The sequence below is a fragment of the Prionailurus viverrinus genome, chromosome D4 (genome assembly GCF_022837055.1).
Source record: "Prionailurus viverrinus isolate Anna chromosome D4, UM_Priviv_1.0, whole genome shotgun sequence".
Taxonomy (NCBI): Eukaryota; Metazoa; Chordata; class Mammalia; order Carnivora; family Felidae; genus Prionailurus; species Prionailurus viverrinus.
The window spans coordinates 73,885,244-73,898,383 of record NC_062573.1 but is presented as its reverse complement, the minus strand read 5'-3'; the positions used below and the strand labels follow the sequence as shown (position 1 = coordinate 73,898,383).

At 40.0% G+C, this 13,140-nt stretch overlaps 2 pseudogenes; both read left to right on the top strand.

The window, feature by feature from the left end:
• Positions 1 to 1,129: 1,129 nt before the first annotated feature.
• LOC125151061 (uncharacterized) lies at positions 1,130 to 1,222 on the top strand (annotated as a pseudogene).
• Positions 1,223 to 1,388: 166 nt separating this feature from the next.
• On the top strand, positions 1,389 to 2,100 carry LOC125149886 (glucosamine-6-phosphate isomerase 2-like; annotated as a pseudogene).
• The last annotated feature ends 11,040 nt before the right edge of the window (positions 2,101 to 13,140 follow it).

Below are 13,140 nucleotides of genomic sequence, written 5' to 3'. Positions count from 1 at the left end.
AATTTTTGAAAAATATTTATTTATTTTTGAGAGAGACAGAGCGTGGTGGGGGGTGGGCAGAGAGAGAGGGACACGCAGAATCCAAAGCAGGCTCCAGGCTCTGTGCTGTCAGCACAGAGCCTGAGGCAGGACTTAAACTCACGAAGTGGCCACCCCCCTTTTAAAGCAGGTGTTTCTTAACATATATGGGAAATAAAAATAAGGTGGTAGCAATTCCTACCACACTGTGATGTCAGTCTGCCTGAGCCAGATTCTTCATATCCCCAAACACAGTGGTCCCCAGTGATTGGCTGTGGGATAATCTCAGGCCTCTGTTGGCAATGACAGCATGAAAGAAAAATACAAAGTGAGTATGGTTATTTTGATGCACCCTCTGTTAATGAATGACATGCAGATTACCTCTCTAGATCTGGTTCACTGTCAAATGACTCATCATCTTGGGCTATTCTGCTGACACATTGTATCAGCACAAAGGAGCTTGAAAATCATCATGATTAAGAACAGAGTATAGCAGCTTAATTTTTAAAAATAGAAAGAGACATCTTTTTTTTTTTTTGTATACACGTGATTTTGGGTCATTGTGGTGAGGAATCGAAGCAGAGAAATGTTCACCTTAAGCCCGGAAGGCTGACCCATAGCTTGCATAGTTCCCATAAGGATCAGATGCATCCGGTTTGCTACATTCTTAAGGGGTCTCGTGACTGCCTGTATATCTCACCAATACTTAATATAGACCTGAATGAGAAACACCACAAAAATCTTGTGGAAGTGGTTTTACAGGTAGAACTTCAAAGAAGACTTTTATGGTCGGATACTCCCTGCACATCCCCTCCCACTTGAGTACTAAGTGTATAACTACCAGCTTCATACAACAAAAGTTCGGTTCTTTCTGCCCGCGGGTCCTGTCCCCGAGCTCCTTAAATAAACCTAGGAAGATGCGCCATACAGAGTGTCAAGGACTCTCGTGCTCGCAGACCCTGCAACAATTGTGTCCAAAAGTGTAGCATTATCCAAGTTATTGTGTTAGTCACTGGAAGTTCAGAAGCTGGTGTTTGTATACGTGATCATTCACAACTCTGGCCAAGGGAAAAGGAAATCAACACGGTTGAATATTTAATAATGCACAATAATCGCTTCTCGGCCTTTTGGCTAAGATCAAATGTAGTATCTGCTCTTATCAGTTTAATAATGCACAATCAACTTTTCTCTCTCGAAAAGTTATCAGGGGTTCCTGCCGCTCCAGGATCAGAAGAGTGAGTTGGTCTCCCAGGTGTACTAACGTATCATCATTAGTATACATCATTAGTAAAAAAGCCTAATAGTGGTCAACTATACTCACCCCCCCCCCAACAACACAGAAACAAAAACAAAAACCAACAGAGCATCGAATGAGAAATGACCAGAATGGAGACCTCTCTCTTAAATATATGGAGACATTTAATGTGGATGAATATGTAGAATTTCCCACCCATTGTCCTCAAGTCTCCCAATGGTAGGTGTGGAATACCTTTTTAAAAGCATATTGATGTTGATCCTAAAACTGCTCATACCCTTGTGGGAATGGGAATCCTGCAAACTTACAAACAGAATGTGATGCCTTTGAAAAGAAAATAAAAGCTGGTGGAATAGATCTGTTGCAGGTAATCATTCTCCTAATAGGCATACACAAGGCATTTGTGCTGTCTGTGCACAGGAGTGGAAGAAGGAGTCAGTCACAGGTAGAATATATCATCTTTCCAGCATCATCTCTGAACTACATTTGTGTACGATGAAGATGCTACTTTATTTATTCTTTTAATTTTTTTTTTTAATTTTAGAGAAAGAGAGCATGAGTGGGGCAGGGGCAGAGGGAGAGACAGAATCCCAAGCAGGCTCCATGCTCAGTGCAGAGCCCAATGTGGGGCTCCATCCCATGACCCTGGGATCATGGACTGAGCCAAAGCCAAGGGTCAGACACTTAACCAACTGAACCACCCAGGCACCCCCGAAGATGTTACTTACTTCAGAACTAAGAGTTAAAACTGTGAACTACTTAACGGTTTAATGCATGTGCACAATAAACTTGTAGGTCCACTATAGAATTTGGTAGAAGGAAACTGAAGAAGATTGGAGCAAAGTCCTGCTTGAATGAACACAATGTTTTTTGTAAGAAGTAGATGAATTTCAGCTTTGCAGTATAATAAAACTGGGAATTTAAAAACATTTTTTAAATGTTTATTTATTTTTGAGAGAGACAGAGAGAGACAGAGTGCAAGCAGGGGAGGGGCAGAGAGAGAGGGAGACACAGAATCCGAAGCCGGCTCCAGGCTCTGAGCTGTCAGCACAGAGCGTGATGCGGGGCCTGAACCCATGAACCCTGAGATCATGATCTGGGCAGAAGTCAGATGCTTAACCAGCGGAGCCACCCAGGTGCCCCTTAAGATGGCCATTTTTAAAAGTTCAATATCTATATATTAAACATTCCAGGGCGCCTGGGTGGGTCAGCCAGTTAAGCGTCTGACTCTTGATTTCCGCTCAGGTCGTGATCTCACAGTTGTGAGTTCCAGCCCCGCACGGGGCTCCTCACTGACAGTGCAGAGCCTCCTTGGGATCCTCTCCCTCTCTCCCTCTCTCTTTGACCCTCTCCTTGCTCTCTCTCTCTTAAAAAATAAATTAATTTAAAAATAAAATAAACATTCCATATTTGGAAAGCATGTATTTTACACTAGGGCTTAGAAGAAGTCATTGGTTCTCATAACCGATAAGCTGTTTATCATAAACATTTTATTTAAAAACCAACTTCGTTAAAAGTAGATAGTCTATAAAACAGCACAGAAATGACATACCTGCCTGCGTAGAAAATGTCAACTGTCATTTTAAAGGTGGAGATTCTGCATTTCAAGTACCATTCAAGACATGACTCTTGAGGCACAATATACAAGATTTATGTTTTTTAACTATATAAAGATACAACAAGACTTTCAGATATGAATTGACTATCTTGACAATTTTAATTTTGGAATAATATCTGTATATTTTATCTGCATTACATACATGCTTTTCTGCACACGACTGCCGTAGCCATCTTCCTACAATGCCATCTGGACATTAAAGTCCTGCTATATATTGTTGGTCAAGGAAATTTGAAGAGAAGACAGTGCTGAAAAGTATAGTTTATGTCCTTTTGAAAAAATATGTATAGGGCATTTTTTTGATGTACCTTCTTCTTTAGCACTTTTTCAAGAAATGTGCTTTTATTTTTATTTAATGAGTTGGGTTCAGGCCCTTAATATAAACATCTTGGCTATTTAAAAAAAATTGTTTATTTACATTTGAGAGAGAGAGAGAGTGCAAGCAGGGGAAGGGCAGAGAGAGAGGGAGACACAGAATCCGAAGCAGGATCCGGGCTCCGAGCTGTCAGAACAGAGCCCGATGCAGGGCTCGACCTCATGAACCACAAAATCATAACCTGAGCTGAAGTCAGAGCCTTAACTGACTGAGCCACCCAGGCGCCCCTAAGTGTCTTGGCTATTATGAGCTTTATACCAATAGCACAGTAAGGAAATTTTTTTTGAGGAGAATTTTCTCATTATTGTCAAACTTCCTAAATGATTAACCTTATTCCTTATATATAAAAATGTCTAAAAGGATAATATGACAAAGTGTGTATAACTATTTTAGATTGCCATAGCAACTTGCACCTTAACCTACAAATAAAAGTATATTGTTTTCTACCTTTAATTCAAATAAAGGTTATATAAACAAAAAGCTAGCTGGAAGATCCTAATATGTGCTGCGGCATCAGATTCTGCATTCCCTTTTTGGAAATACTCCACTCTGCCACTAGAGGGCACCATGTACACACTGGGCAGAGAGAGCGCCAAAGGCCTCTTTCTTGGTCTTGATTCCTTTCCCTGAAGGAATAACCCAGCCAGTGTGGGTCTGAGTGGAGATCAGAGCTGGTGGGTGGTGTTGCTTCAGCACTTCTGTGCAACTTCGAACTTTTTTATGATGTCCCTAATCATTTCAGCCCCTAGATGAACTTGAGTTCAGCCTTGATTCAGATGGGAACACAGAATGTAATTATGACTGAATGTTTTTGGAGGTTGCTGACAATAGGGACAGAGTTAAGAGTTGAGGAGGGTCTTCTGTGTGTGAAACAGTCCATTGCAACAATCAGACCAAGCCCAGTTCCGTTCTCAGCTACACCAATTTCTGAGTAACTTTGTACAAACTAAGAGGGGGAACCAAGTTCCACAAATATTTGGTTGGAAGAATACGTTCATACTTTTTATTCATAGTATGTTTCAGAATTTCACTCTAGGGGTGTGTGGCTGGCTCAGTGGTAGAACATCTGATTCTTGATCTCAGGGTGGTGAGTTCAAGCCCCACATTGGGTATAGAGATTACGTTAAAAAAAAAAGATGAAAAAAAGTTAAAAATTGTTATAGTAATCTTTATTTTTAATATTTATATTAATATTTATTTTTAAGAATGTAATGTTAACATAATCCAAACTATCCTAACTAATTTTATATCTAGCAAAGAACACACAGCAATAGCTGATGTTATTGTAGAAATCTCCAAAGTTGTGAATATTTGATTCAATATTTATTTGAGACACTCCTAAAAGCAGACCTGCAACGTCTCAACATAAGATTGCCCAGCTTTTCAAAGGCATAATGTTAGATGAGGGAAAATCTATATCCGAGGAATTGTTCAAAATATTAAAGAAAATCTATGAGGAGAAGCTGATACATAAGAAAGGGTCTGTTTTTCTGTTTTAAAATAACATTATGAGTGATGCCTGCAATTGACGTAGCTCTCCCTAGCTTTTAAATCAAACCTAAAAACAACGGGACCATGTCATGTGCAGGTATCTCACGTTGTCATGTCTATAAGGAAGGAAGGCAATTCTGCTCCAAAGACAAATGAAGAGTTATGTAGATCTTACCTCTGAGTCTCTTGAAGAGGCAGCAAAAAATTGAATTTAATTGCACGATACAGAGCAAATCATCATAAACATCTTCTTAGCAAACACCAACCTTTCCTTTCCTTTTCCCCAAGACAGCTGCTCTAACTTCTTCGATCCTCCTCTTTAAAACACTCACCATTCCAGCCTTCCTTCTCAATTCTCTGGCTCCTCATTCTTGTCTTTGCTTGGGTAGTGCCTTGCACCTGCTTCTGTAGAATACTCTGCTCTCTTCGATGTTACATCTTTTCATTTCCTCTCTTAGCCAAAGAAGTCCCTTGGAAAGTGAAGGAAGAAGAAAGACTGTGTTTCCATCTGCTCCACAGAAGAAGTGATGGGGATATCATACTGCCAAAAAGAGAAGGGAAAGAACAGGAAGAGAAAGAAATTACTTTTGCTAAGAGATACTTTGTGAAATCATGTTTGCTTTTGTTAGGTTTGATATCAGCCAAATTCGACATTACCTGGCCCAATCACCTTCTCAAAATCACAAATAGAATCAGAAACTGTCTGATCTGGAAGGGATCAATAAGTCCAAATCTTGCATTTTATAGATCAGAAGGCTGAGATGAGGAGAGGGTATTGGATTAGCCAAAGTTCCTCCACTGATGATAGAGCTGCATTTCTTAACCCAAATCCACTGACCCTGACCTCCTTTGTCCATTACAGCACATTGCTTTGAGCTCAGGTTTTACTTTGAGCTTAGTTTTGTTTTGTATTTTTTTAGCATACACATTATATTGAGGTCTTCTTTCCCAGAAAGGCCAAACTCTGAAATAAAAAATCAATATTAAAGTACTATTAATGGCAAACCTTTTTTATATAAATGATAAACTATAAATATCTCAGAAATATAGTGTGTACATTTTTATGAAAGTGATTTTGCAAATATTGAAAAAACCATAGGTAGGTAACATTATATTTGTTTATTTTAACTGGCTTTATTTTATTTTATTTTATTTTATTTTATTTTATTTTATTTTATGTAAGCTCTATGCCCAAAATAGGACTTGAACTCATAACATCAATATCAAGAGTCACATGCTTTACTGATTGGGCCAGCCAGGCACCCCTATACTTATTTATTTAAAATAAAATACAACTATTGGGGTGCCTGGGTGGCTCAGTCAGTTAAGTGTCTGACTTTGGCTCAGGTCATGATCTCACGGTTCGTGAGTTCCAGCCCTGTGTCAGGCTCTGTGCTGACAGCTCAGAGCCTGGAGCCTGCTTGGGATTCTGTGTCTCCCTCTCTCTCTCTCTCTCTCTCTCTCTCTCTGCCCCTCCCCCACTCATGCTCTGTCTCTATGTACCTCAAAAATAAATAAACATTAAAAAAAATTTTAAATAAAATACAACTACAAAACTTTTTAAAAATTGAGATTTATCTAATCATCTCCACTTCTTTGATAGAAAACATAAAGAACTCTTTTTTTTCTCCTTTACCATTGATGATTCTCTTCTCTGATCAAGTACAGCTCTTCACGAGACATACTAAATTCTGCCTAGAACACATTTTCTAGCACAGCTCTAGGTGCTAGGAATACAAGCACCAGTAGGTCATTCTCTTGAGCATCTCGATTTAGTAAAACAACCTAGCCACGCTCACTCCTAATTATTGAAACCATCCCACCACCCAGAATGCCATCCTCCTCATGAGCATTTTTTCTTAAGATTTTTAAGTAATCTCTACACCCAATGTGGGGCTCGAGCTTACAACCCCAAGATGGAGAGTCGTGTGCTCTTCTAACTGAGCCAAACAGGTGCCCTTCTTACATCTTTTAAGTAATTCCACCAAAAAATGTTTCATTTTTCTTTCCCAGGAGGTAAAAAAAAAAAACAAAAAAAACCCTACTTCATGAATACTTCTAGTTTCTGAAACACAAAATACATTTCCTTTTTATCACATTATTGCTACAGAGAAGCATTCATCTTGACTTTCCTGGTGGCATACCTAAGATACTCACAGAAATAAACATTCATTGGGAGTATTCTGTATCATAACCGCAAAAGGCAAGATGACCACTTTTTTCCTCTTAAAACAAACAAACAAACAAACAAACAAGCAAACAGATATAAAGGCGTATCTGCTCTGGAACAAGTATTATCATCTGCAAATGGCAAATAAGTAAGATAGCATCATCACTTATTGTGTAATTAACAAGAAGAGAAAAAGATCACGTAATCAAAATAGCCCCAAGTATGATTGTCTTTATCTGGGAACAAACCTGACTGTCCCTGAGTCTTTGTAACCTTAGCTTGGTTTAAATTAAGGAAATGTGGGGCACCTGGCTGGCTCACTTGGAAGAGCATGTGACTCTTGATCTCGGGCTCAAATTCATTACCCCCACATTGGGTGTAGAGATTAATACAATAAATAAATAAATAAATAAACTTTAAAAATTAATTAATTAAGGAAACGTGTGGTGGTCAAACACCTACATTTAAGGGTAAAGGTAGAATGCTTACATTTTTCACTTATCACTTTGGCAAATGTTTTAAAAGTTAACACCCCATGGTAGTGAGGACGCTGACAAGTTTGCTCATGGGTTTATATTAATGGAAATGTAATTTGGTATAACCTTGCCCAAAGGCAATTTGGCAGTGGGTATTAAAACCTTTATTTATTTATTTATTCATATATTTTTTTTAATGTTTATTTATTTTTGAGAGAGAGAGACAGAGTGAGCAGGGAAGGGGCAGAGAGAGAGGGAGACACAGAATCTGAAGCAGGCTCCAGGCTCTGAGCTGTCAGCACAGAGCCTGACGCGGGGCTCAAACTCAAGGACTGTGAGATCATGACCTGAGCGGAAGACTGGCGCTTAACCGACTGAGCCACCCAGGCGCCCCTAAAGTTTTTTAAAGTAGAAACTAGTTATGACTTTGCTTTAACAATTTTGCTTTCTTATGAAAATAATCAGTTAGGCAAAAAGGTTTATCACTCATTACTTCAAATAACAAAAAGCTGAGGAACACTTAAATATCCACCAATAGGGTTATAAATATATATGGTATAAGCAAAGGACGGAATACTATGTAGCTACCAAAAATAGTGTTAAATAAGATCTACTAGTATACAAAATTGTTTGTGATGTATTTTAAGAAAAAAAGCAAACATAAAAGTACATGGAGAATCCATTTGCATATGTTTTAAAAGCTGTAACGAATATATAACAGAAACTTCCTGATGATTCTCCTAGAATGCTACAGATACATAATAATCAGATACATAGCATTTGTTGTCTTCTCTATATTTTTCTGTACTTTCTAAATTTTCTACAATAAACATGTAGTGCTTTTGTAATCAGGAAAAAAAATTCTGGGGCACCTGGCTGGCTGAGTCGGTAGAACCTGTGACTCTTGATCTTGGGGTTAAGTTTGAGCCCCACATTGAGTGTAGAGATTACTTAAAAATAAGATCGTAAAAAAAAATTCTTTGTTCTCTTTCTTTCTTTCTTTTTTGTTTAAGGCAGGCCTTTCTCAACTGACTGTCCAAATGTGACAATGACAAGTATTCAGAAGACAGTTTGCAACAGTGTTGAGATTGTGTTCAGATCAAGCTTGCTGTCCCAGATGCATGCAGGCCATTTGTCACCCTTGGCTCTGGAGCTCAGTGGAGTTTCCTTTCCTTCAGCAGAACACAATCCAAGGAGAAGCGCCCCGGCGGGCTGGCCCCGAGCCACCAAGCCTTCCCAAACCCTGTGGGGGGAGCAGAAAGGCCAATTCCCCACTAACAGGCAGATGGCAAGAACATCCTTTTGGCTCTTGTAAATTCAGCCATATCGGTGCAGACACAGCTGAAACAAGGCAGGCGAGCTCCGTAAGGCCAGGCAAAATTAGTCCCCTCTCAAGGGAGTGTTTTGCCATGCCAGCTGGCTTTTCCTGCCATGCCCTTGGCCGTTTCAAGGCTGAGAAACCAAGCGGGTAATGGGCAAAAAAGTGAGGCCGTGAACTGGGGACCTGAGCATCTCAGCTGGTGGGGAGCTGGGCTTCAAGCCCGGTGGGTGTGAAACCGTGCCCGCAGGGCTAAGGAGGTTACGACTGTCCCTGGCAAGCCTCCCACGGACTCCCCCTTCTTCTTCACGGGAACGTGAACCTTATCTTTTGGAAGCAAACAACAAACAGGAAAAGCTCCAGGCAGCTGAGGGCAGTGTGAGTTTGATCACTGACTCACACCTGCACAGATGGGCGTCCAGTCACCCCTACCTCATCGTAATGTTTAACTCTGCACTCCAGGAGGAACACAGCTTCATGAACATAATACAGGACACCCATACAGTACCCCTGCTGGCCTTCCCTGCAGTGATAAAACTGCCCTTTCTGAACATTCATCTTAACACTAAATAAAAGAAACCCACTCGCCCTCACTCCAGGAGTCATAGTTTTGGACGTTATGCCCTGAGATTTCCTTATTTTCTGCAAATGAAATTTCTTTTGGGTGACAACTCCACCTGGTATAGTCTCTCTCTGTCACTTACCAAGGAGCGAACTCACGTTTGTTCAATTCCAGATACACTGAGAGGAAGCGGGAAGAATTCCATACAACAGTCAAGTGGGAAGGAGGTCTGGATTGTGAATGAGGAGCCCTGGGTGCCAATTGTGTCTCTCTTTCCCTCTCTCTGACTTTTAGTTCCTTCTTCTATAAAATAGTGGGGTGGGAGGGGAGATAGTTTAAATGAGCCATAAAGTTGCTTCCAGCCTTCAAAACCTTTATAATGATTTATAAAGAGGTTATCCAATATACATTTCATTCCACACGAATTCATTAAGTACCTACTTTACCTAGCAAGCAGGAGCCAAGGTAACACACTGCTCAGCCACAGTACTCACAGTCCAAAGCAGTGACAAATTTCCCAGTCCCAATAATTATTATAATTATTATATATAATTCACTATATAGTTATAATAATAATTCAATATACCATTTATTTAGGAGAATATTTTTTTACCAAGATTGCATTTTTTCCATTGCCCAGAAAGTTTCTTTTATTTTAACTTTTTTAATAGTTTATTTATTTTTTGAGAGAGAGAGAGAGAGCAAGCGAGCAAGGGAGGGGCAGTGAGAGAGGGAGAAAGAGAAAATCCCAAGCAGGCTCTGCACTGTCAGTGAAGAGCCCAATGTGGGGCTCGAACTCATGAACACTGAGATCATGACCTGAGCTGAAATCAAGAGTCAGATGCTTAACCAACTAAGCCACCCAATGCCCCAACCAAGAAAGCTTCTTATCCTTTGTTAATAAAACAATGTACTGGGGGGCAACATAGGTTTGGGTTAGAAGCTTGAGACAGAATCAGAGTTAAACCAGTTAAATTTGAACCAGAACCAGTTAAATCTGAACTTCTCTCATTTGCTAACAGGATGGCATTGGAAAAATTGCTTACATTTGGCTTTAGTTTCCTTACCTGTAAAATGGGAATAATAGTAGTGCCTATTTTCTATTGTATTTTTTTTTTTAAGATTTTATTTTCAAGTAATCTCTACACCCAATAGGGGGCTTGAACTCACAACCCCAAGGTCAAGAGTTGTCCGCTCCGCTTACTGAACTGGACAGGTGCTCCTTTACCTGGGATAAGTATAGGGAGTAAATGACCTGAATCGCATCAACTAAGTTCGCAGTAAATCATAATTGTCAATATAGAAGGTGTAAAAATAATTTTAATGTATTTAACCAAGCACAAAATCTTAGAAGTTTAGACCGAAAGGGAATTAGAAAGAATCTATTTCAGGGCATCTAGGTGGCTCAGTGGGTTACGCATCTGACTCTTGATTTTGGCTCAGGTTAAGATCTCAGGGTTCGTGTGTTCAAGCCTCCATCCAGCTTTGTGCTGACGGCTCAGGGCCTGGTTAGGATTCTCTCTCTCCCTCTCGCTTTGCCCCTCCCCCACTCATGCATACACACTTGCGCTCTCTCAAAAATAAATAAATAAAAACTTTAAAAAAAAGAATCAATTTCATTTCAATCTTTTCATGTTACATAAGGAAACTGTGAGTCAGAGAGGTTGAGTAAGGCCTTGGGAATCCCTAAGAGCTATTTTATTTTCTTTATATATCCCAATAATTAATTAGAAAATGTGCTTCCCTGAGAAACAAAAATTATTTTTCTAAGGCATGTGGAAATTACTTCTATGATTTCTATTATTTTGAATCTTCTATGTGCTTTATTGAAAATTTGACTATCATTTCAGAAAGTCTTTCCAAAAAGGATCTGGCATTTTGGCTAAATAGCCCAACTGATCCTTGCCCCAGCTTCTTTGCAAAATCCATTGTGATTACTCCAAGTAAACTCAGACTCTCCCTTTCTTGTGTCTGTGCCAGGCAGGCTGTTTTCTCTCAGTTTTTCCGGCCACTTTTGGCTAGCTAGAAAAAAATACTTTCAACTTTAGACAAGCCAAGTTTGGTTCATTGACTCCAATTAGACAAATACCTTCTCTGGAAATAAAGACTCAGGTTATGCGACATTGTCTGCAGGACAATAAGACAGAAGGAAAGGGCACCCAGAGAGACTAGAGAGAAGGCAAACTAACATTTATCCCATGCTTTCCATATGCCCATGGACTCCCTTAATCTTCACAACCCAGGAATTAGATATTACTATTCTCATCATAGGTGAAAAAGCTTAGCACAAGGGAGCAACTTGCCTGAAGTCACACAGCCAGGAAATGGAGTTGAAGTTTGAACCCAGGCCAGTCTGTCTCCAAATTCTTTCTAGTATATCAGCTACACTCTCTCCCACTCATGATCGCCATGATATTCAAACTAAAATTTTTAATGCTTTTATTTATTTATTTTTTAGAGAGAGAGAATGCACACGAGCAGGGCAGGGGCATGGAGAGAGGGGGACAGAGGAGCCAAGCAGTCTCTACACTGACAGCAGCAACCCTGATGTAGGGCTTGAACTCACAAACTGTGAGATCATGACCTGAGCCGAAGTTGGATACTCAACCTACTGAGCCACCCAGGCACCCTGTCATCTTCATGATATTCAATTGATGGCGTACCTCTTGATGTTAAAACAAAACACGACATGGGGCGCCTGGGTGGCGCAGTCGGTTAAGCGTCCGACTTCAGCCAGGTCACGATCTCGCGGTCCGTGAGTTCGAGCCCCGCGTCAGGCTCTGGGCTGATGGCTCAGAGCCTGGAGCCTGTTTCCGATTCTGTGTCTCCCTCTCTCTGCCCCTCCCCCATTCATGCTCTGTCTCTCTCTGTCCCAAAAATAAATAAACGTTAAAAAACAAAAAAAAAAAAAAAACCACAACAAAACACCCCCTCCCCCCAATTCCTACAAGATGGTGGAGTCACACATTTGGAGAAAAGAAATCCATCATGCAATTCACTAAAAAGTGTGATGAATGTCTAAGAGGTGTTACCAGGACATTGCACTTCAATTGTTAGGACTCATCCCAAGTAAGGTAGGTGAGGCTTTAGTCCTTCCTAATAACATTTTCTTGTATTGTATTATGATTCTTGTATCACAGGGCAGAGGAACTTAATGGATGTAGACAGAGAAGAATCGTATAGATTTTATTTCCATAAAAGCTTCTCTCGAAATCGAATCTCCTTGGAATTGATCAAGTCGTTTTCCTGGCCTTTTTGAGGTTAAAGGTTTTGTGTTCTCTTTCACCTCCCACCTCTGGCTTTTTTTCAAGCATTTTTGCAGTCCACTTACAGTTCAGAACAGATGTGGATGCTGGCCTGCTCCCAGAGTCTTGCTGCTAAATCATGACTCCACCATCCCCATGGACCGAGTCGTGCCAAAGTAGAAAGTGACTTCAACTCACAGCAGAATCTATGTTGCTGCCAATCCGGTTTAAGCCCAAAGGAAGCAATTCTATTTGCAGCATTTTTTTTTTTTCAATTTCCAGTTTATGCTGAGAAGGTATAGTACATCACATTTTGGTGATTTATACAGTACATCCTAAGGCCTGTCTCTCCTCTATTGCCCCAACATTGCATTTGTCAAGTCCTCAGACTGGAAGAGCAAAGAAAAAAAAAAAAAAAAGAAAGAAAAAGAAAAAAGAGCAAAGTCTTCGGCAAATTGGAGATAAGCAGATTAACAGGAACTGAGCAAGAAAATAAAATAGATCTCTAAAAGAACAACAACCTGCAAATCATTTAAATATGAATGATGTTAGAGAATATGACCCGGGAGATTAAGACAAGATAACTTTGGGTTACTCACGTGTAATAATGT